Here is a 20,959-nt window from a genome sequence, read left to right on the forward strand (position 1 = left end):
CCCAATCCTTCCTCTCGGCGGCCATTGCAGGGTCAGGCAACTCTTGGTGTGGGAGCCAGGTGGGCTCTGCTCAACTCCCTTCGTGGCCCCCACCAAGCCGGCGCTCAAATAGTAGCTCCAGAAATCACTGCGGCCCCCACCAGACTGTTAACGATCCATCAGCGGCCCAATGAGCGGGAGCTGAGACACCTCTCGTCCAAGCCTCACCCCCGATGGAGGGCAGAACAATCAGTCCACCATCTTCGTTCAGCGCGGAACCGTGAACTCTCGATTCAGGGCCAGATATTCAGGTTAGGGCAGCGATGTTATGCCCAAGCGCTTCCAACCATATTTTGGCGCCGGACCCTGCCTTTTGTTCCGGAGTGGAGTGCTGGAAAGCTTATTTCTGCAGCCTGGAGTGCAGGGTCGACACGGAGCTTCAGCTCCAAGCGGCCATGTCGGCCCGAGGCCACGTGCTTATTTTGTACATAATAATGAATTAAATACAGCTGGGAGCCAAAGATTTTCTTAAGAAGCACAGCCAGAGAATGCCTTGTTTGCAGAATGCCGACCCTGCCGAGTATTGATTCCACCCAGGGGCGTGATTAGGGGTAAGCACTAAAAGTTGCTTAGTTTTACATTGGCCTCTTCAATGCTGCAGATACAAGTTCATAAAACTGCTCTAAGAGGAAGCAGGACTAAGAGTTGAGGGTCAAGTGCTACAATGTGAGCCACGTTTAGGAAAGGAGAGAGAAACAGTCAGAGGGAGCAACAAATAGTGGATGTTGGTGAAAGGCAAATTAGCAAAATAATGTTATAAAAGAAAGAATTGTGGTAGTTAAAAACTGGGAAGGAGAGAAAGTAGAAAGGGTGAAAGTGAGGAAATGACAGAGAAGTGAAATTTGAAAGCAAGGAAGGGAAGGTTTAAGTAAGGAAGGGTGGGTGAAAATTAAAAAGGAAAAGTGAGTACAAGGATGTCTAGTTTAAAGGATGAAAGGCTAAGGGAAGGACCAAAGGCTCAGTTGGTGAAAGATGTCAATCAAGGGGCAATGGATTAATGGAGGGATGGATGGGTGGGTGAATGGAAGGATCGACAGACGATGAAAGGATGGAGTGATCTATGTGTGATGGGAATGGTCATTGGATGGAAGGATGAAAAAATGGAAAGGTGATTAGGCCGATGGATGGGTAAATGATTGATGAGTGTATGAACAGTTACATGGATGAGACTTCAATGGATGGTTAAAATAATTAATTGATTGATAGAAATGTGAAAGGATGATAGATGGATGCAAGGGTGGATAAATAGATGATATTTTGATATTTGATATTTATTGTCATTTGTAAAGCGCTAACTTTCGCTCCGGAGGGAGCATCTTGGCGCTGAGCACACAGAAGGTCGTCTATGGGGGGCATGGATCAAATAGCTGCGAGAACTGAAGAGTCGGACTGAGCATAAATCCAGGTTTTCAAGGATTTCCTAAATAGGCTTTCGGAGGGGGCGTGCCTAAGGCTGGGGGGGAGGCGGTTCCATGCCTTGGCCGCCAGAAAAGAAAAGGTCTTTCCACCCTTAGATTTTAATTTTATACGGGGTTCAGAGATGAAGTTGGCGCCCGATGACCTCAAACAGCGAGTTGGATTGTAGCGCTGGAAGCGCTTAATCAGGTAGGATGGACCCATGCACCTGTTAGCTTTAAATACAGTGACTAAGAGCTTGAAAAGGATTCGCTTGTGGAGGGGCAGCCAGTGGAGGGCGTTGAGGGCTGCAGAGGCCGAGGACCTGCGGGGGAGTTTCAGAACAAGCCTGGCTGCTGCATGTTGGACAGTTTGTAGTTTTTTCAGAGAGGACTTCTTGATACCTGCCAGGAGGCCGTTACAATAATCCAGCCGGGAGAGGATAAGCGCCACCGCGACTGATTTCCTGGCACTGATAGGCAGAAAATTAAAAAATTTCTTTAATTGCCTGATCAAACTGAAACAGCGCCCTGCGGTAATGAGCACATGTTCATCGAAGCTGAGGGAAGCATCAAATTGAACACCCAAGTTGCGGGCTGTGGCAACCGCGCTCGGTGGTGCTTCGGAATTATGAGGCCACCAGTCTTTGGGGGAAAAGAATGTGCCTTTACCGAGGGGAATTATTTCTGTTTTGGCGCTGTTGCATTTTAAATGGTGCAGGTTGAGCCAAGAAAAGACTTCTGACAGACAGTTTTGGAATTTGATGGCAGCATCCGGAAGTCTTTTATCGATAGTGACGACAAGCTGGGTGTCATCAGCGTAGGATGTCACGAGAATCCCATGTGATTCAATCAACGTAAGAAGGGGGGCCATATACACGTTAAAAAAGAGGGGGCTCAGGATGGAACCCTGTGGTACCCCCGAGGTGATGGATCGTTCACCGGAAACAAAGGGGCCTAAGGAGATCGATTGAGAGCGATTGGACAGAAATTATGTAATCCAAGCAAGTGCGGAGCCCGAGACACCAATCTCACGCATCCTATTAATTAGAATAGTGTGCGAGATGGTGTCGAAGGCCGCGGTTAAGTCGAGCAGGATGAGGACGGCCTGCCTGCCCTCATCCTGCAAGAACTTGATGGTGTCTGACAACTCAATCAAAGCGGTCTCTGTGGAGTGGCCGGAACGAAAACCGGATTGCTGCGGGTGTAAGATACATTGATTTTCCACAAAATTCTTTAATTCCTCGTGGACTAGTTGCTCGGTGATTTTGCCTAGCGCAGGGAGGAGTGAGATTGGGCGCATATTGGACAAATCAGTAGGGGATTTATTTTGCTTTTTCATGAGGGGCTTGACTGTGGCCTTCTTCCACTCAGTAGGAACAATACCGGAGTCAAGGGATTCGTTCACAATCGCATTGATTAGAGGGTTGACGGACTCAATGAGGTGGTGCAAGATGACTGGGGGGCAGGAGTCTGTGGGTGCACCTGATTTGCAGGCTAGTATGGCTTTGTGCGTTTGCAATAGGGAGACTGCTGTAAATTGGTTTAGTGAGGAAGTAGATGTGTCAGACGCTTGGATTAGGATGGGAGCCGGGGGGAAGTCCTTATGGATATTATTAATTTTCTCCTCAAAGAAATCAGCGATTTGATCACAGAGGGCTTGTGAGGGGGGAATTTCAAGTGCCAGTGCTTTGGGATGAGTGAAAGATTTTACGATATTGAAAATCGTATGTTGTTTCTGTTTTGCTGCATCTATTGCTAGAGTGAAGAATGCCTTTTTTGCTTTTTTTATATCGGAGAGATATTGCTTTCTCTGGAGAGTGTAAGTGGATCTGGACGTTAAGTTGTAGGTTTTCCTCCATTCTCTCTCCAAAAGCCTACACTTGAGGTGGCAATCAGCGAGGGCCGGAGTATACCAGGGGGCATTGGGTTTCTTTTTTCCTCGGACGGATTTTTGGCTGACGGATTTTGCATTTACAGAGATTACTCTCTCAATCCACAGGTGGAAGTTTGTGGAATCTAATGAGGCGTCGCCCATGATGGTAGGGGGGGGTACTGCCGGTTGTGGATTGAGTTTGATGTAATCAGCTACCTTTTTCCAATTAACAGGGAAAGGGGTGTGAGGGAGTTTAATGGGAGGAGGGGGCGAGGTTTTGTTATTAATGGAGAAGGGAATGAGACAGTGATCTGTCCATATTTGAGGTACGGGGGTAGCGGCATCTAAGGAAAACAGATTTGTACAAATGCCGTCCAAGGTGTGCCCGGCACAATGGGTAGGAAGGGAGACTAATTGGGAGAGACCGAAAATCTCCAGTGAATGGCGGAAATTGAGAGTGTGGGGGTCAGTGTCAGATTCCAGATTGAAGTCTCCAAAAAGAGTGAAAGTGGGGTAATGGATAAGAAAAGCTGCCAGAGTTTCATCAAGGGAGGCCAAGAATGTAGTGGCATTTCCGGGGGGGCGATAGACAAGTGCTCCTGAAAAGGCAGAGGAGGAGCTAGTGTGGATAACAAATCCCAGGGATTCACAGTCCTTAAAGGAGGCCAGGTCAAAAGTGTGGCACTTAAGTGCTTTTTTTACAATAATGGCCAATCCGCCTCCCCGACCAATGGGTCTGTCTCGTCTGAGGATGGTGTAATCAGGGGGGAGAGCGGTGGCAAGATCGGGATTTGAAGCATCGTGCAACCAAGATTCAGTGATGAACAAGGCATCCAGATCGGATGCTATGATAAGATCATGGATGTCTTGTCCGTGTCGCGCTAAGGATCTGGCATTGATAAGGCCACCATTAAAGGAGGCTGCCTTATGCCGAGGACGAGGGAAGGGGGGAGGAATGGGGCTGGGAGGGTTGGAAGATGACCAACCACACTGGCGGCAGAAGTAGGGGCCCCAGAGGTGGTCGGAGAAGGAATGCACATAACAGGAAGGACTAGGAAGGGTGTGGCGCATAGACAGCAACTCGGAAACGTCATACCTGAGTGCAGGGGAAGTGGAAACAGCGTGTCCTGCGCCTAGCGCGGTCTTAGCGCGGACGGGCGCAGACGGGCTTGGCTTAGGCGCGGCTTCGGCGCGCGTCCGGCGCGCCCGCTGCGCCAGCCCGCTGCGCCGTCTGGTTGGCTTACACATTTTATAGGGAGGAAGAAGGGTGGGAAGGACGGCCCGACTTGAGCACTGTCCCCACCTGCCACACTCAAGATGGCGCCCACCGCTGGGCTGAAGCAGAAGAATAAGTAAGTAAAATGTGGTAGAGGTGTCAGAGTGCCTGGTAAAATCAATTCCCCTTTAGCTAAAACCCCCAAAGATAAAGTGAGACAATTTTTAAAAATATTACAAGACGCTACAAACGCGCAGATTTTAAGAACACAGCTCGCCTATTCCGTTTTTTCAATTCCTCTGTCGCTCGCAGCCCCAGTTACCCTCACCAGGGAGAGCGACTGTAGGGCACCGAGCGCTGCAGAGGGCTCTGTTAAGTACACCAGAAGGGCGGGAAGGACGGCCCGACTTGAGCACTGTCCCCACCTGCCACACTCAAGATGGCGCCCACCGCTGGGCTGAAGCAGAAGAATAAGTAAGTAAAATGTGGTAGAGGTGTCAGAGTGCCTGGTAAAATCAATTCCCCTTTAGCTAAAACCCCCAAAGATAAAGTGAGACAATTTTTAAAAATATTACAAGACGCTACAAACGCGCAGATTTTAAGAACACAGCTCGCCTATTCCGTTTTTACAATTCCTCTGTCGCTCGCAGCCCCAGTTTCCCTCACCAGGGAGAGCGACTGTAGGGCACCGAGCGCTGCAGAGGGCTCTGTTAAGTACACCAGAAGGGCGGGAAGGACGGCCCGACTTGAGCACTGTCCCCACCTGCCACACTCAAGATGGCGCCCACCGCTGGGCTGAAGCAGAAGAATAAGTAAGTAAAATGTGGTAGAGGTGTCAGAGTGCCTGGTAAAATCAATTCCCCTTTAGCTAAAACCCCCAAAGATAAAGTGAGACAATTTTTAAAAATATTACAAGACGCTACAAACGCGCAGATTTTAAGAACACAGCTCGCCTATTCCGTTTTTACAATTCCTCTGTCGCTCGCAGCCCCAGTTTCCCTCACCAGGGAGAGCGACTGTAGAGATGAGTGGATGTAAGTCTGAAGGGAACTGTTCTATGAAGGGTTGGGCTTACTTGCTTTCCTTACTCAGTGCTATTGGAGCTTTGGGTCGGGATAGGGATATTTTAATTTTCTGGCTACTCCCTTGAATCCACCACACAGGTTCTTTCTTCCTCCACCCTACACTTCCTGACTCTTTATCTTAGTCTTGCATGTGTTTTCATCCCCAATTAACCCTTTGTCACAATTTTCTAACTCCCTCATCCTCATCCTATTTCTGCCTCTCTTATTCGTCCTCTTGGTTGAAATCTAATGATGAATAATAAGTCCTGGTCCCAAACATGCGTTCCAATACCGACCACCTGCAACGACAGGCAAAAATGAAGCACTGACGTGGCCTCCCGCTCGACTGAGTACAAGCCCATTTTACGAAGCAGCCACCCTTATTGCAAGCCAGTGTCTTCAGTCTGTGAAGGGTTCGGTCAGCAAACCACTTGTGGTCAGATGAGATGTTCCTATGAAGGTCTCTGGCCTTTACAGCCAGTGAAGCCCTGTCACATTTTAACAATTTGATTCAAAAGACTTTGGGCTGAAATTTATGAACAGGAACAATGACACTGTCATGGGCCAGGAGCACTGCAGCCTGGCAGGAGACCACCCAAGCATGTATGTAGGAGAGATTCGTAAACACCACTACACTCAAGACATACCGCTAGGTCTGCCAGTGCACCGCGATCATTATTTGTATCTTCCACTGCTAGAGTGCCCATAACCATGAGCAGCTCCACCAAAGCTCCTGGATCGTGACTTGCTTCAGTATTCTCAGTGCAACTCAATCTACATCTGCCATAATCACTGCTATTTTAGTGTGGGACTCATAAGTAGATCTATCAATGCACCTCAGCCCTGACCTGCAGCACCCATTGTTCATCCTGCACAGCTCACAGCTCTTGTGATGTACCTCAGTCTTAACCTGCAGCATTCCCCTATATTCCAGTACTGAGTCCAGCCGACAGTACTGCTGATGCTTCGAAGTCATGGCCTGCAGTCCCACTACTATTCAGAGCAGGGAGCCGCACAGCTCTACCAGTAAACCTTAATCCTGGCATGCATCTGAATACTGCACCCCAAATCTGACCTGCAGAACCAACCCCTGTTTATCAAGCACTTGGATCGACATAGGGCCCTGGTGATGCAACTATGTCCTGCCTTTAGCCAGTAGCGGCTGCTACTGATCGCGAGTGATAGGGCGGGGGATGGGTGGGGGTCACAGGACGGAATGAAGTTAAAAAAACAAAACACCTGGGCCGGCTGGCCGCCACCTAAGACCGTCCACTTCTTCCGGTCTCCGCCAGTTTGCAGGAAGGAGCAGGAAGCACCCAGGCTCCCCATAGCCAATCATAATGCTGCTGCAGCGTTGTGATTGGTCTGAGCACCGAACCACTTTGAGGTTTTGCATGTTCCTCACCAGGCTGTGTAATGCAGCCTAGTGGGGAAGATGCAAAGTGCGCAGGACTGTTTGGTCTGCCCGAGAGGAGCGAGCAAGCAGTCATGCGCACATAAGGGGGTCGATTCCGATCCGGTAAAAAAATCCGGCTTACGATTCGTATTCGTAGCCGATTCCGTACGAATGGGAAACTACCGTCCGACCAGTGAATTCCGATCCGTTACCGTTGATTTCCGTACGATTTGCTACGATCCGTACGATTGACATTCGTATACCCGTACGAATAAGCCTCGGCCAGACCACCGTACGATTCGTAATCAGTCCGTACAAACTCACTATTCCGATTCGGAACGACATGCCTGAGCGAGATACGTACGGGCCAAAGTATTCACGCTTCAACATTGAGTCGTATGGGACATTCGCCTCACTGCAAGCTCCACCAATACATACTACACGCACACCCCTCGGCCAAGCCTACGCGAACACCCCCACCCGCCAACGGCCCGTACTACTCACTCGCACGCACAAGTACGACACGCACACCCCCCCCAACAAGCCTACGCGAACACCCCCACCCGCCAACGGCCCGTACCACTCACTCGCACGCACAAGTACGACACGCACCCCCCCCCAACAAGCCTACGCGAACACCCCCACACGCCAACGGCCCGTACCACTCACTCGCACGCACAAGTACGACACGCACACCCCTCGGCCAAGCCTACGCGAACACCCCCACCCGCCAAGGGCCCGTACTACTCACTCGCACGCACAAGTACGACACGCACACCCCTCGGCCAAGCCTACGCGAACACCCCCACCCGCCAACGGCCCGTACTACTCACTCGCACGCACAAGTACGACACGCACACCCCTCGGCCAAGCCTACGCGAACACCCCCACCCGCCAACGGCCCGTACCACTCACTCGCACGCACAAGTACGACACGCACACCCCTCGGCCAAGCCTACGCGAACACCCCCACCCGCCAAGGGCCCGTACTACTCACTCGCACGCACAAGTACGACACGCACACCCCTCGGCCAAGCCTACGCGAACACCCCCACCCGCCAACGGCCCGTACTACTCACTCGCACGCACAAGTACGACACGCACACCCCTCGGCCAAGCCTACGCGAACACCCCCACCCGCCAACGGCCCGTACCACTCACTCGCACGCACAAGTACGACACGCACCCCCCCCAACAAGCCTACGCGAACACCCCCACCCGCCAACGGCCCGTACTACTCACTCGCACGCACAAGTACGACACGCACACCCCTCGGCCAAGCCTACGCGAACACCCCCACCCGCCAACGGCCCGTACTACTCACTCGCACGCACAAGTACGACACGCACACCCCTCGGCCAAGCCTACGCGAACACCCCCACCCGCCAACGGCCCGTACCACTCACTCGCACGCACAAGTACGACACGCACACCCCTCGGCCAAGCCTACGCGAACACCCCCACCCGCCAAGGGCCCGTACTACTCACTCGCACGCACAAGTACGACACACACACCCCTCGGCCAAGCCTACGCGAACACCCCCACCCGCCAACGGCCCGTACTACTCACTCGCACGCACAAGTACGACACGCACACCCCTCGGCCAAGCCTACGCGAACACCCCCACCCGCCAACGGCCCGTACCACTCACTCGCACGCACAAGTACGACACGCACCCCCCCCCCAACAAGCCTACGCGAACACCCCCACCCACCAACGGCCCGTACTATTCACTCGCACGCACAAGTACGACACGCACACCCCCCCAACAAGCCTACGCGAACACCCCCACCCGCCAACGGCCCGTACCACTCACTCGCACGCACAAGTACGACACGCACCCCCCCCCAACAAGCCTACGCGAACACCACCACCCGCCAACGGCCCGTACCACTCACTCGCACGCACAAGTACGACACGCACCCCCCCCCCCAACAAGCCTACGCGAACACCCCCACCCGCCAACGGCCCGTACTACTCACTCGCACGCACAAGTACGACACGCACACCCCCCCCAACAAGCCTACGCGAACACCCCCACCCGCCAACGGCCCGTACCACTCACTCGCACGCACAAGTACGACACGCACCCCCCCCCCAACAAGCCTACGCGAACACCCCCACCCGCCAAGGGCCCGTACCACTCACTCGCACGCACAAGTACGACACGCACACCCCTCGGCCAAGCCTACGCGAACACCCCCACCCGCCAACGGCCCGTACTACTCACTCGCACGCACAAGTACTGCAAGCACACATAACGCCAACACCAAAACGACCACAAGGACCTTGCTAACAAGTCGCACTACCACACTGAACATGTCTCCTGTGTACACACCTTTGACAATCAATGTCCTGGTCACAGCCAAGCAGCCAAACAGAGGACAAAACCAACACCCACCCCATATAACACCCACACCAAAAATTCTAATTAAGCCACACCCACCATTTGACCAATAAAAGGGACCACACATACAACCCATCATCCTTTGCAACATACCCATGCTTGCGAGGAAACACAGAGCACACCAACAATTCCAGCCACATACCTTCACACATACACCCTATCACATCTACACCAACACCACCTCCTTCACTATCACAAACACACACCCTCATCCATACACACCATCACACCCTCAATCACATACACCTCACACCATGAACACACCCAAGAATCCAAAATTCACCAACCCGGAGATGGAGATACTTACTGATGAAGTCATCAGAGTCGACCCACAGCTGTTTGGCGCATTGGTCAGACAGACCAGCATGGCAGAAAGAACACGCCTGTGGGAGAGGATTGTAGACCGGGTCAATGCTGTTGCACCCATCAGGCGCACCAGGGAAGAATGCCAGGCCAGGTGGTACGATCTGCGGAGGATGGTGAAGAAGAAGATGGCACAGGATTACGCCAATGCACACCACACTGGAGGCGGTGGTCCCCGCAGACCTCCTGTATACCAGCCCTGGGAGGAGAAGGTCATGGTCCTACTGCCAGCGGTGGGAGTACATGGAATAGAAGGAGCCATTGAGTCTGGTGAGTGTACAAAAAACACAACTTACATGGGTAGACTAACAACAGTGCCCAGCAGCATGGGGTGGGTGGCCATGACTCCAAGCAGTACACAACCAAATGGTGGTAGTTGCAAGGGGGAGGCACATAGGGTGCAATGTGTAGGGTAAGAGGCTGCTCTCATGCCATATGTCCCAGGGACACACACAAGCATAATGCCCAATGCACAGGGATAGGTAAAGATCACACAAGATACTAGACCACAGCTGCTAAATATTAACATTTTGCTGACACACCTTTCAGAGATGCATCATTTTGTGACAAAGTAAGGCAGTGTAGCAAGAGAGCAAGCACAATCTACCTGTCTCCATCCCTGTCTCGCCCTCTGTCTCTGTCGCCCTCTCCCTCTGTCTCCCTCTCCCTCTGTCTCCCTCTGTCTCCCCCTCCCTCTGTCTCCCTCTGTCGCCCTCTGTCGCCCTCTCCCTCTGTCGCCCTCTCCCTCTGTCGCCCTCTCCCTCTGTCTCCCTCTGTCGCCCTCTCCCTCTGTCTCCCTCTCCCTCTGTCTCCCTCTGTCTCCCTCTGTCGCCCTCTCCCTCTGTCTCCCTCTCCCTCTGTCTCCCTCTGTCGCCCTCTCCCTCCCCCTCCCTCTGTCGCCCTCTCCCTCTGTCTCTCTCTGTCGCCCTCTCCCTCCCCCTCCCTCTGTCGCCCTCTCCCTCTGTCTCCCTCTCCCTCTGTGGCCCTCTCCCTCTGTCTCCCTCTCCCTCTGTCTCCCTCTGTCGCCCTCTCCCTCCCCCTCCCTCTGTCGCCCTCTCCCTCTGTCTCCCTCTGTCGCCCTCTCCCTCCCCCTCCCTCTGTCGCCCTCTCCCTTTGTCTCCCTCTCCCTCTGTCTCCCTCTCCCTCTGTCTCCCTCTGTCGCCCTCTCCCTCCCCCTCCCTCTGTCGCCCTCTCCCTCTGTCTCTCTCTGTCGCCCTCTCCCTCCCCCTCCCTCTGTCGCCCTCTCCCTCTGTCTCCCTCTCCCTCTGTGGCCCTCTCCCTCTGTCTCCCTCTCCCTCTGTCTCCCTCTGTCGCCCTCTCCCTCCCCCTCCCTCTGTCGCCCTCTCCCTCTGTCTCCCTCTGTCGCCCTCTCCCTCCCCCTCCCTCTGTCGCCCTCTCCCTCTGTCTCCCTCTCCCTCTGTCTCCCTCTCCCTCTGTCTCCCTCTGTCGCCCTCTCCCTCCCCCTCCCTCTGTCTCCCTCTGTCGCCCTCTCCCTCTGTCGCCCTCTCCCTCCCCCTCCCTCTGTCGCCCTCTCCCTCTGTCTCCCTCTCCCTCCCCCTCCCTCTGTCTCCCTCTGTCGCCCTCTCCCTCTGTCTCCCTCTCCCTCTGTCTCCCTCTGTCGCCCTCTCCCTCTGTCTCCCTCTCCCTCCCCCTCCCTCTGTCGCCCTCTCCCTCTGTCTCCCTCTCCCTCTGTCTCCCTCTGTCGCCCTCTCCCTCTGTCGCCCTCTCCCTCTGTCGCCCTCTCCCTCTGTCTCCCTCTGTCGCCCTCTCCCTCCCCCTCCCTCTGTCGCCCTCTCCCTCTGTCGCCCTCTCCCTCTGTCTCCCTCTCCCTCTGTCTCCCTCTGTCTCCCTCTGTCGCCCTCTCCCTCTGTCTCCCTCTCCCTCTGTCTCCCTCTGTCGCCCTCTCCCTCTGTCTCCCTCTCCCTCCCCCTCCCTCTGTCGCCCTCTCCCTCTGTCTCCCTCTCCCTCTGTCTCCCTCTGTCGCCCTCTGTCGCCCTCTCCCTCTGTCGCCCTCTCCCTCTGTCGCCCTCTCCCTCTGTCGCCCTCTCCCTCTGTCTCCCTCTGTCTCCCTCTGTCGCCCTCTCCCTCCCCCTCCCTCTGTCGCCCTCTCCCTCTGTCGCCCTCTCCCTCTGTCTCCATCAGTCAGTGTTTGTCCCTCGGTCACCTCAACGCACATCCCTGGGGCACACACACAGTTGCACACAAGCACTGCACAGGCCTCACAAACTCCATAGAGCTGAATGTTAAGGGATGTCTCACAAGTACCAGCAAGCATCTGCCATGTGCCTGTAAGACAGCCACCATTTGCTGTCAACACTATACTGTGTCAGGACACACATCTCAGAAAGCTCTATAGTACACAATGGGCACATGTGTAGGCAGCACAAGTCCCTCCTGTGCTCATTGCCAACACAAACATCAGGACAAGGTCACACATCCTGTGCACAAACACAAATCCAACATAATGGCAGCATGCCACATGAGGGGACAGCCAAAACATGAACAATGGACGCTTGCAATTCGCAAACAAAGTAATAGCATGGCCTGTTGTACACACCCCTTACAGAAACTCATCCCCGGGGGACAGGCGTTGTATTGCAACACTGTCCCAATTGCCATGTACCACAACAAAACACGTACTCATATGAATATGCATACAACTCTTACATGCACATAACAGAAGCTCCAGTCCATTGTGGCCCTCTAAAAAAGCTAGTGCCCCATCTCATTACCTTTGTGGATGTACATAAGTACCAACATGGACATGGGTATTGACAAGGTGATGCGTCTCAGAGAAGTGCCAAGTTCTAAAGCCATGATCTCCAAGTGGGTGTACAGGTCCAGCGGTGTTGGCATTGTTTGGCCAGCATGGAACAGCAAAAGACATCCAAAGTAGTAGCTGACATGCTAAATAATGATGCTCTGTCTCTTACATCAACATGCTGCATCTAAACTCTGTGCATGCTTGACGCACACATACGAATTTTCACCACATCCAGGATGTTGTGTGAAACTTACAAATGCTTTACACGTGTGGTGCCGGCAACACAAGACACAGCAATGGCTGTGTCAGTCATTGTGAAGAGATTGGAAGAATGTATATACCCCATCGTACTATTGTTTTTTCTACCACTAAATACACAACTGTACTATGTCAACTATGTATAGCTTGTGGAACAGTGATGCTGATAATGGATAACCAAACCACATGTCATTCGATATAGCCCTAACAGTGTCTCTCTCTCTCCCACACACAGGGCAACGTGCGGATCGCCCCCCCAGCCAGGGGGGCCAAGGATCCCAGTCCCAGGCTCAGCAGGACCCAGACCCCACCGCCAGCGCCGTCCCTCAACGCACTGTGGATGACCCCAACCAACCTGGCTCCTCTGGATCCCAAACCCCTGCAGCAACTATACCAGCTACATCTCTGCCAACCACCGGACCTATTCCCACCACATCCCAGCAGACAGGTCAGAGCCCTGCCCATGATTCACAATCGAGCCAGTCTGAAAATGAGGGACACCCTTTGTCGGGCGCCCCTGAGGTTGGTGACAACCTCCACCCTCCCAGCACTCGGGGGGCCCGTCGATCGGATGTGCCCACAAGCGCAGGCCGTGCTCATGTGGGTCAGGGTGGTGGGAGTGGCGCAAGGCGGAGGCGAGATTCTGGGCAGTCAGCTGCAGGGACCGGTATGGCTGAACTCGGTAACATCCTTGAGGCATACCGGCGGGACACCAGTGAGGTAAACCAGCTTGCGGAGACCCTCAACCAGCTCAAAGAACAGCAGGCAGAGCAAATAGCCAGGCAAGACCTGCATTATGGACGGGTGGAGGCACACCAGGCTCAGCTCTTGATGGTGCATAGGGACATTGTCCATGTGCTACGTCAGATGGCTGCCAACATGCAGCCCCCTCCCTGTGTCACAAGGCCAGCAACATCACGGCAAAGTGCAACACCAGCCACAGGGAGGGAGGAGAGGGAGGAGGATGAACCCTCTGACGTAGCGTCCCATGCACCGTCCATGCCTGCACATGAGGGTCCCCCAAGGAAGGCGGGTCGTCCACGCCGAAGACGTTGAGGGCCTGTGGCCCATGGACTTCTCCCAGGACACTGGACCTGGCATATAGCCCCTGGGTGCAACAGCATCCCCTATGAGACTCTCCCACAAGGACTTGCTGGTCACAGTCTGCCCAATGATGTCAGGCACTGTGGGCTGGACTCTGTTGACTGAAACAGTAAGCCATCTCATCTCCAGCAGTGAATTTTGGATTTCCCCCCTTTCTGTACAGCACCTATTCACGTTTCATGCACTAGAGCACCCAATAAATAATGTAAACATCATACACATTTGGTGAGTAATCTTTGAAACAGCATACATGTATATGTGTCAGCAAATGTAATAAATGCAAGGTATACAACAAACAGCAGTCATCCACACACTAGGATCAGAATCTGAGTGAGGACACACATTGGTCAGACATTTCCACAAACTACATACATGGATGGTAAGACACACCTGTGTGGGACAGTCAATGCTGGAGGGGGGATTGAATCCCAAACAGCTAGCACAGGCAGGCCCAGGAGAGTCACTTTGAGGAGTACATGTCAGTGTCACAAAAGTAGTAGTCCATGTAGGGAGTACCTACAACTGTGTCCTCAGGTATTTGAGCTACCATCAGCATGATGCATTACTGTGTATGTGATTAATGCCGCACAGGATGACGGTGGCAGGACAGACTGTGGGCAATGGGCTGGAGCACTCTACACAAGCACACCTGATTAGGTGACCTACCCCTATGGAGCTACAAGTACTATACTACTGTAATGGGAGCAACGCATACAGAAAAACAACACACACCAGACAAATACCAACCCCGGAACGGCCAAATCACACCACACCCAAGAGACAGGGTCATGGTGTGTGTCCCATGTGCCAACTTGACTGACTGTGACAGCAATGTTGAAGTGGTGTGAGCATGTTGTGTTCTGGCACGTGACTGTAAGCTAACAGTTTTTGGATCTAGTGGTGTTGACAAGCTAACACTGTACAATAGTGTGCCTATGTAAGGTGTGTGTGTGTTGGACACGCCACATGACCTGGTGGTACGTAGACCCAATGTCATGTGAATCTGCATAGTTGTGCCAGTATGTGTTGCACACACACGCATAGCAGCAGCTATGGCTGAGTACACAGCATTTTCATAGCACGAGGGTGAATGTCTGGTGTTGTCTGTGTGTAGGGTTGCCGGAGCATGCTCTATTAATGGATGGAAGGAGGGTCATCCTGTAGGTGTCTGTGTTCCTGGATAGTGTGCGCTGCATGTTGGCTGTGTATGCAGCTGCAGCAATGAGTGAATAAATGACGGCAGGAGGGGTGTGACTAATTGCTAAACAAACACATAACACAAGGGCAGCCGCAATGCACAAAGTGACATGTGGATGTGAAGGCAGGAGTGTCTGCCTCACTAAGGATCACTGACAACTAAATGGCACAGTAAACACCACACATCACAGTCAGTGGATCAGGGCCCTTACGGTCAAGTGGGGCACAAGACACACAGCGTCTGCAGGTGTATACAAGAGCTAGTATGTTCAAAGGAAAACTGCACCGACAAAGACATGTACCTCACACACAACATAGTATTCTAGCCGTCACCCACCCCATGCGTGTGGACAATACACAGTTACACACCTAACAAGCATGAGGTAACTAAGTTCAAAATAGTATATGTGCACATTAGACGGACATGTGTGTAGAGCCACAAGCAGGCACTATATTCTGTAGGAGTCAGACGTCATGCACAACATGATAATCTACATTGTGCCCATGGAGCTATCACAATCATACATGTGCATTGTCAATAAGTCCAAATAACACTAATCATGATGTCACCTGTAATGCCGCTTTACGAATACCTACAAGGCTGTCAACGAGTGGCCGTACCTTCCTTCATCAGACTGGTGTGATGCTCTAAGGGTTCCACCTCCAAATAGCCCATTGGTCTGAGTACAAACAACAGACACAAAAGGGTGATCAGGCGAGGGAAGGAGAGGATGGGAACTGCTGGGAGGGAGACCTGAAACAGAGGCAATTAAGCATTAGGACAACATTCTCATGTCACAGACACTTCAAAAACATCATTAGCTACACTGTACCAGTCACACCTGTGAAGTGTACTGTCTGGTGACAAATAATGATGCCATCACATCAGATTCAATGCTGTGACACAGACACATAAAAACTGGGACAGTCTGTCATCCATTAGAGTCATGTGTAACGCTCACAAGTGAGCACCCATGCAAAAAGATCTATGTAGTATAAACACATTCCCAGGCACAGATGAGGTAGACCTCAGTAACAAATGGAAACATATGGAAATCCAACTACCGCTAACTCTAAAGTCTGTATGTGATATTGGTTAGCCATAAGGGCCCTGTAAGCTAACTTGAGCAAATCCACTACAGCTGTTAGTATCACATATGATGAGGAAGTTAATGATCGACATGCAATGAAGGCACTCTGTAGCCAGTGTTTTGGTGTGGCAAGTATGCATCACAATGCTAAACATGATATGCATGTACAACAAATATGAAGGGCAAGTGATGTCCATCCAAGCTACATAATCAGACCCTACCATAGCACAGTCATGGTGCCGGCGACCAGAGATTCATGTGAATGACCGCACTCCACTGGTGCTACACAGAAATTCACATATGCATCTTTCACACTTTTTACTTTGTCATGCTAAACATACATGGCATCATGTGCATCTAAACATCACGGCTACTCACTGTGAAGGCTGGCGTAGCAGTATTCTCAACCTGCACTGAGGTAAGGACATGACAGTGACATGATATACTGCTGCAAGGGGCAATGCATCCATGTTAACTGATTCACGGGACAGTTGTCTTAAGATGTGGAACATACACTGGGCAACACCAACACCACATGGTTTCATGGTAATCACACTGGACTGGCCCACAAGCTGGAGGTGAGGATCCAGTCACATTCTAATGCACACAGGGAGGCTGCAATCCCCCACAGAGTCCGTGGTTGTGACCTCTGACACAATGTCATGCCATGGTATGTGCAATGTTGATGTGGCAATGTCTACACACATTGATGCATTCACCAGAGTATCAAAGTACAACAGATGACAGAAGGGGTGACTATCCTGTCATGGGAGTGGCCATACATGTCATGAGGTACATAATGGAGTTGCATGTATGCAAGATGACACCACATGCACATGAACATGTACCACACATTTCTACACATACCAATGCTAAACAGCCTCATATGAGTCCTTACCCAAATTGACTCCTACACATGTTCAAGCATGCTCCGTTGATGTGGCTGACGTTGCAATCATAATGAGCAGTAGCAGGATGACCACGATGTACCCCAACGGACAACAGGCAGGGCGAGCTGTGGATGAGAGTGGCACACAAGGGGTCACGGTCGGTATAATGTCATTTTGTCAATGTCAGTTGAATAGCCAGATGTAGTATGACACCTGTACATTCCGAGTGCACTCATAGCACGTATGTGTGTAGCATTCCAACTGAACATGTGACACAGCACAACACACATCCAATTGATCTTGCTTACAGTCTGTTGCATACATAGCATGCTACCCATGCTACTCTATAGTCCATCTTTTACTGAAAAGATGAAAGGACTCACCATCATGAAAAGAAGTTGCGGATGAGGTGACCGCGGATATCATCTTCACCCTCCTCATCACTGGCATCCTGGCCAAGGCCTTCATCCTCAACGGGCGGATGTTCCAGCTCATCAGGATCCAGGTAGAGTGGCACAGCCTTCTCCACTGCCATGTTGTGTAGCATGCAGCACACGGTGAAGATGTCACACACCTTGCGTGGGCTGTATTGGAGGGCTCCGCCTGTCTTGTCCAGGCACCTGAAGCGGCTCTTCAGGAGTCCAAAGGTCCGTTCGATCACCTGCCTGGTCTTCACATGTACATTGTTGTAACGCTGGTCTGCAGCTGTCCTGGGGTTGCGTAGCGGAGTCATTAGCCACGGCATGTTTGGATATCCAGCGTCTCCTGCAATTTGACAACATGTACAAGAGTGAATCATATGATGCAGATCATGAAGTTGTGACATACTGACATACAGAGCTCACAGTGTATACTCACCAACTAGACATGCCCGGTGGTTGTGCAGCTGCAGCATCATCTGTGGTACCCTGCTACGCCTCATGATGAAAGCATCGTGGCACGATCCTGGATAACGTGCACAAACATGTGAGATAATCATGTTGGCAAGACACACCACCAGGGCATTTATCGAGTGGTAGTGTTTCCTGTTGCGATACGCTTGCTCCTGAGCCTGTGGTGGGACAAGAGTAACATGTGTACCATCAATTGCACCAATTACATGTGGCATACGGCCCAGGCCATAGAATTGCCCCTTGACATCTGTCAACTCTTCTGGAGTAGGGAATGTAATGAAATCATCAAGGTGGAGCAACATTGCTCCCAAAACATCACTCAATACCCGGCTAAACATGGTCTGAGACATCCCTCCCACATCAGCTATGGTAAATTGGAAGGTACCTGTGGCAAAGAAATGGAGGGCTGCCATCACCTTCACCTTGGGTGTCAGTGCACTTGGATACCTGTGGCGTGGTTGTAGGTGAGCCTCAAGCCTGCCCGTCAGGTCCTTGATCAACTGTCGGCCGAAGCGATATCGACGGATGCAGTTGCGCTCCCTCATGGCTTCCAAGTCAGGCAACGGCCTTTCCAGAGGGGGTGCCCTGCAAGACACAATTTTAAGGAAATGTCTACAACTGTCTGACTAAGACTATAACAATGTACATGGCACAAGCAACACCTCTTCAAATAATGTAGACAATTTGGAGTGTGGTGTGGGATACACACAGATGCCAGCTCCCACACACTCCTCCGTGGCGAAGGTAAATACCTGTAGTGTGTGGAATGGATGTGACATGCATACAAGCCTTCAGATGTACAGGTCTAAGTGACCATGACAATGTATCATGTCAGTGAGACACGTCATGTCAATGTCAGTAGGAGGTTGTCTGCACACCCAGAGGGCAGACTGCAATACACACACACCACATGTGCAATCTTTTGCACTGTTCAGCCTTAGTCATGTCGCGGTGTGTACTTTCAGTGACAATTACATGACCATCATCATACAGCATGATAATTACATTTGTCACTGACGGTCTGTAATGCCATCACACATGTGAACGGGTCATTTACACACGTGGCATGGTGTGTGTACATTAGTCACCCTGCCATCACAGCAAGGACACAACATAGATGCTCCTACAGCAGATGCACAGTACTTTCAAGGACTAGTTACTTACCTTTTGTGAACCAATATCTGTAAGGAACAGTAGGCAGTAGCAAAGTGTCACATTTCAATACATACATAGCTTAGGACTAATTAGCCTCCCTGGGTGTCATCGATCTGACCAGTGAGTGGTGGCTATCCAGGCCACACCGGAACAAAACTAGTGTTGTTGATTGGCATCCGACAAGGGCGTGGCCACGTTTTGGCCGTACCTACAACGCATACACTGGCAGCTGTTACACAAACATATCCCACAGAGAGTGTGGGTAGCAGGCAAAGATGCATGTCAAGTAGCTAAACATCACTCCCAGAGTCAGGGAGGATGATGACATCTTTGCGTAGTGCCTGTACCTCTTGGATACCCTCTACAGCGTAGGTAACGTGAATGTGTTCTGTGGTATTGAGGGCTGCATGCAGATGCTTCCTGGGATGGGGTGGTAGGACAGGGAACATGGTCAGTCCGGGTAGGGCAGTGGGGGTCTGACAACGTGCCTATGTACAGACAAACATGCTGCGTGGCTGTACATGCTTGCAAATATACATACAGTACTCTCATCAAGATAGGCCTGCAGAGGCTCAGCGTAGCGTTAGTGTAGTTGAAGGACCTGAGTGACTAGTTGGTCCTCACCGCAACAACAGGGAGATGAAGGGCCATGGTTACAACCGCCCACATAAACACTACACTGAACGTTGCCAAATCATCCAAATACATATTTTGAGTTGAGACATCACCTGTGTCTGGCTAGGTGTCCACAACACTCGCATCCCCCAGTCCACCTGTCCTGTGGTGTTGGGACTGACACTCACGTGCCAGTGGGTCTTCTTGACCCTCCCAATACTCATTTGCGCCAATTGTAATGAGGTGTGGCCAGCTCATTGATGTTTACATTCCCATGCAGCATTAAGAGCGGTGTTCTGCCACACAGTTACCACGGCGGAGCCGTACAGTGTGTGTTATCGGGGCCAGCACCACCCCAGAATGGCGCCACGGCTGACACCTGGGGGAGATCTGGCAGTGAGGTTGTGAGTTGAACCAGCGGGGACCTGGATGAACATTCCGATCATGTCTGTCATAGCGGTTCTGGGACGTATGCACCGCCTGCGTCCGTCACTCAGCGAATGATGGCATCAGGGGCATATCAACTGAGGCGCAACTGCCCCCTGACGGGTACGGTGGGCCAGAAGCTGATGCGGAGTCACTGGCCGGGGTGAGGGACATCATGGACATGAGGAAGTGCACTTACTCCTCCTGTGTCACATGCAGGGCTGGGACCGTAGGTCGTGGTGCTGGCTACGATGGCTGCTATTCTGATGGAGCCGTGTGGTCGCCGTCACCCTAATCCCATGCAGCATTGCACTTGCATCATGGTTATTTGTCAATGCAATTACACATCTCTGACTTTTGTTGTTTACCTGACGAGTTTCGCCTGGGGAATGATGTACTAATGAGGGGCTCACATGTCTCCACACCCACACACATGCACTGGTCCTACATCCCAACCATGAGCTATTGTGCTGCTGTGCCAACTGCTGGAGTCTAAGTGGCTTGTGGGACATATCACACATGGATTCATATGTCAGCTCCCCGCAATTGGAGCAGCTCTTGTTGTTGTGCCTGACGTGAAAACCGTGGAGACACAGACGGTGAGGGTCACTCACCAACATGAGGCCTTTTCATTCCTCACAGGCTTTGTAAGTGACATCCCTATTGGCACGGTCTTGAGTATGACAATAAAAGGTAAATGTTCTGAAGTGTTAGTACAATGATTTAGGGTACAAAATGTGTAAGCTTTAACTTAGACCAGACCTGCGTTGGTGTTGAGAAACACACAGAGGACCTGACGTGTGGACGCAG

Source organism: Lissotriton helveticus, chromosome 1_1 (genome assembly GCF_964261635.1).
Source record: "Lissotriton helveticus chromosome 1_1, aLisHel1.1, whole genome shotgun sequence".
Classification (NCBI taxonomy): domain Eukaryota; kingdom Metazoa; phylum Chordata; class Amphibia; order Caudata; family Salamandridae; genus Lissotriton; species Lissotriton helveticus.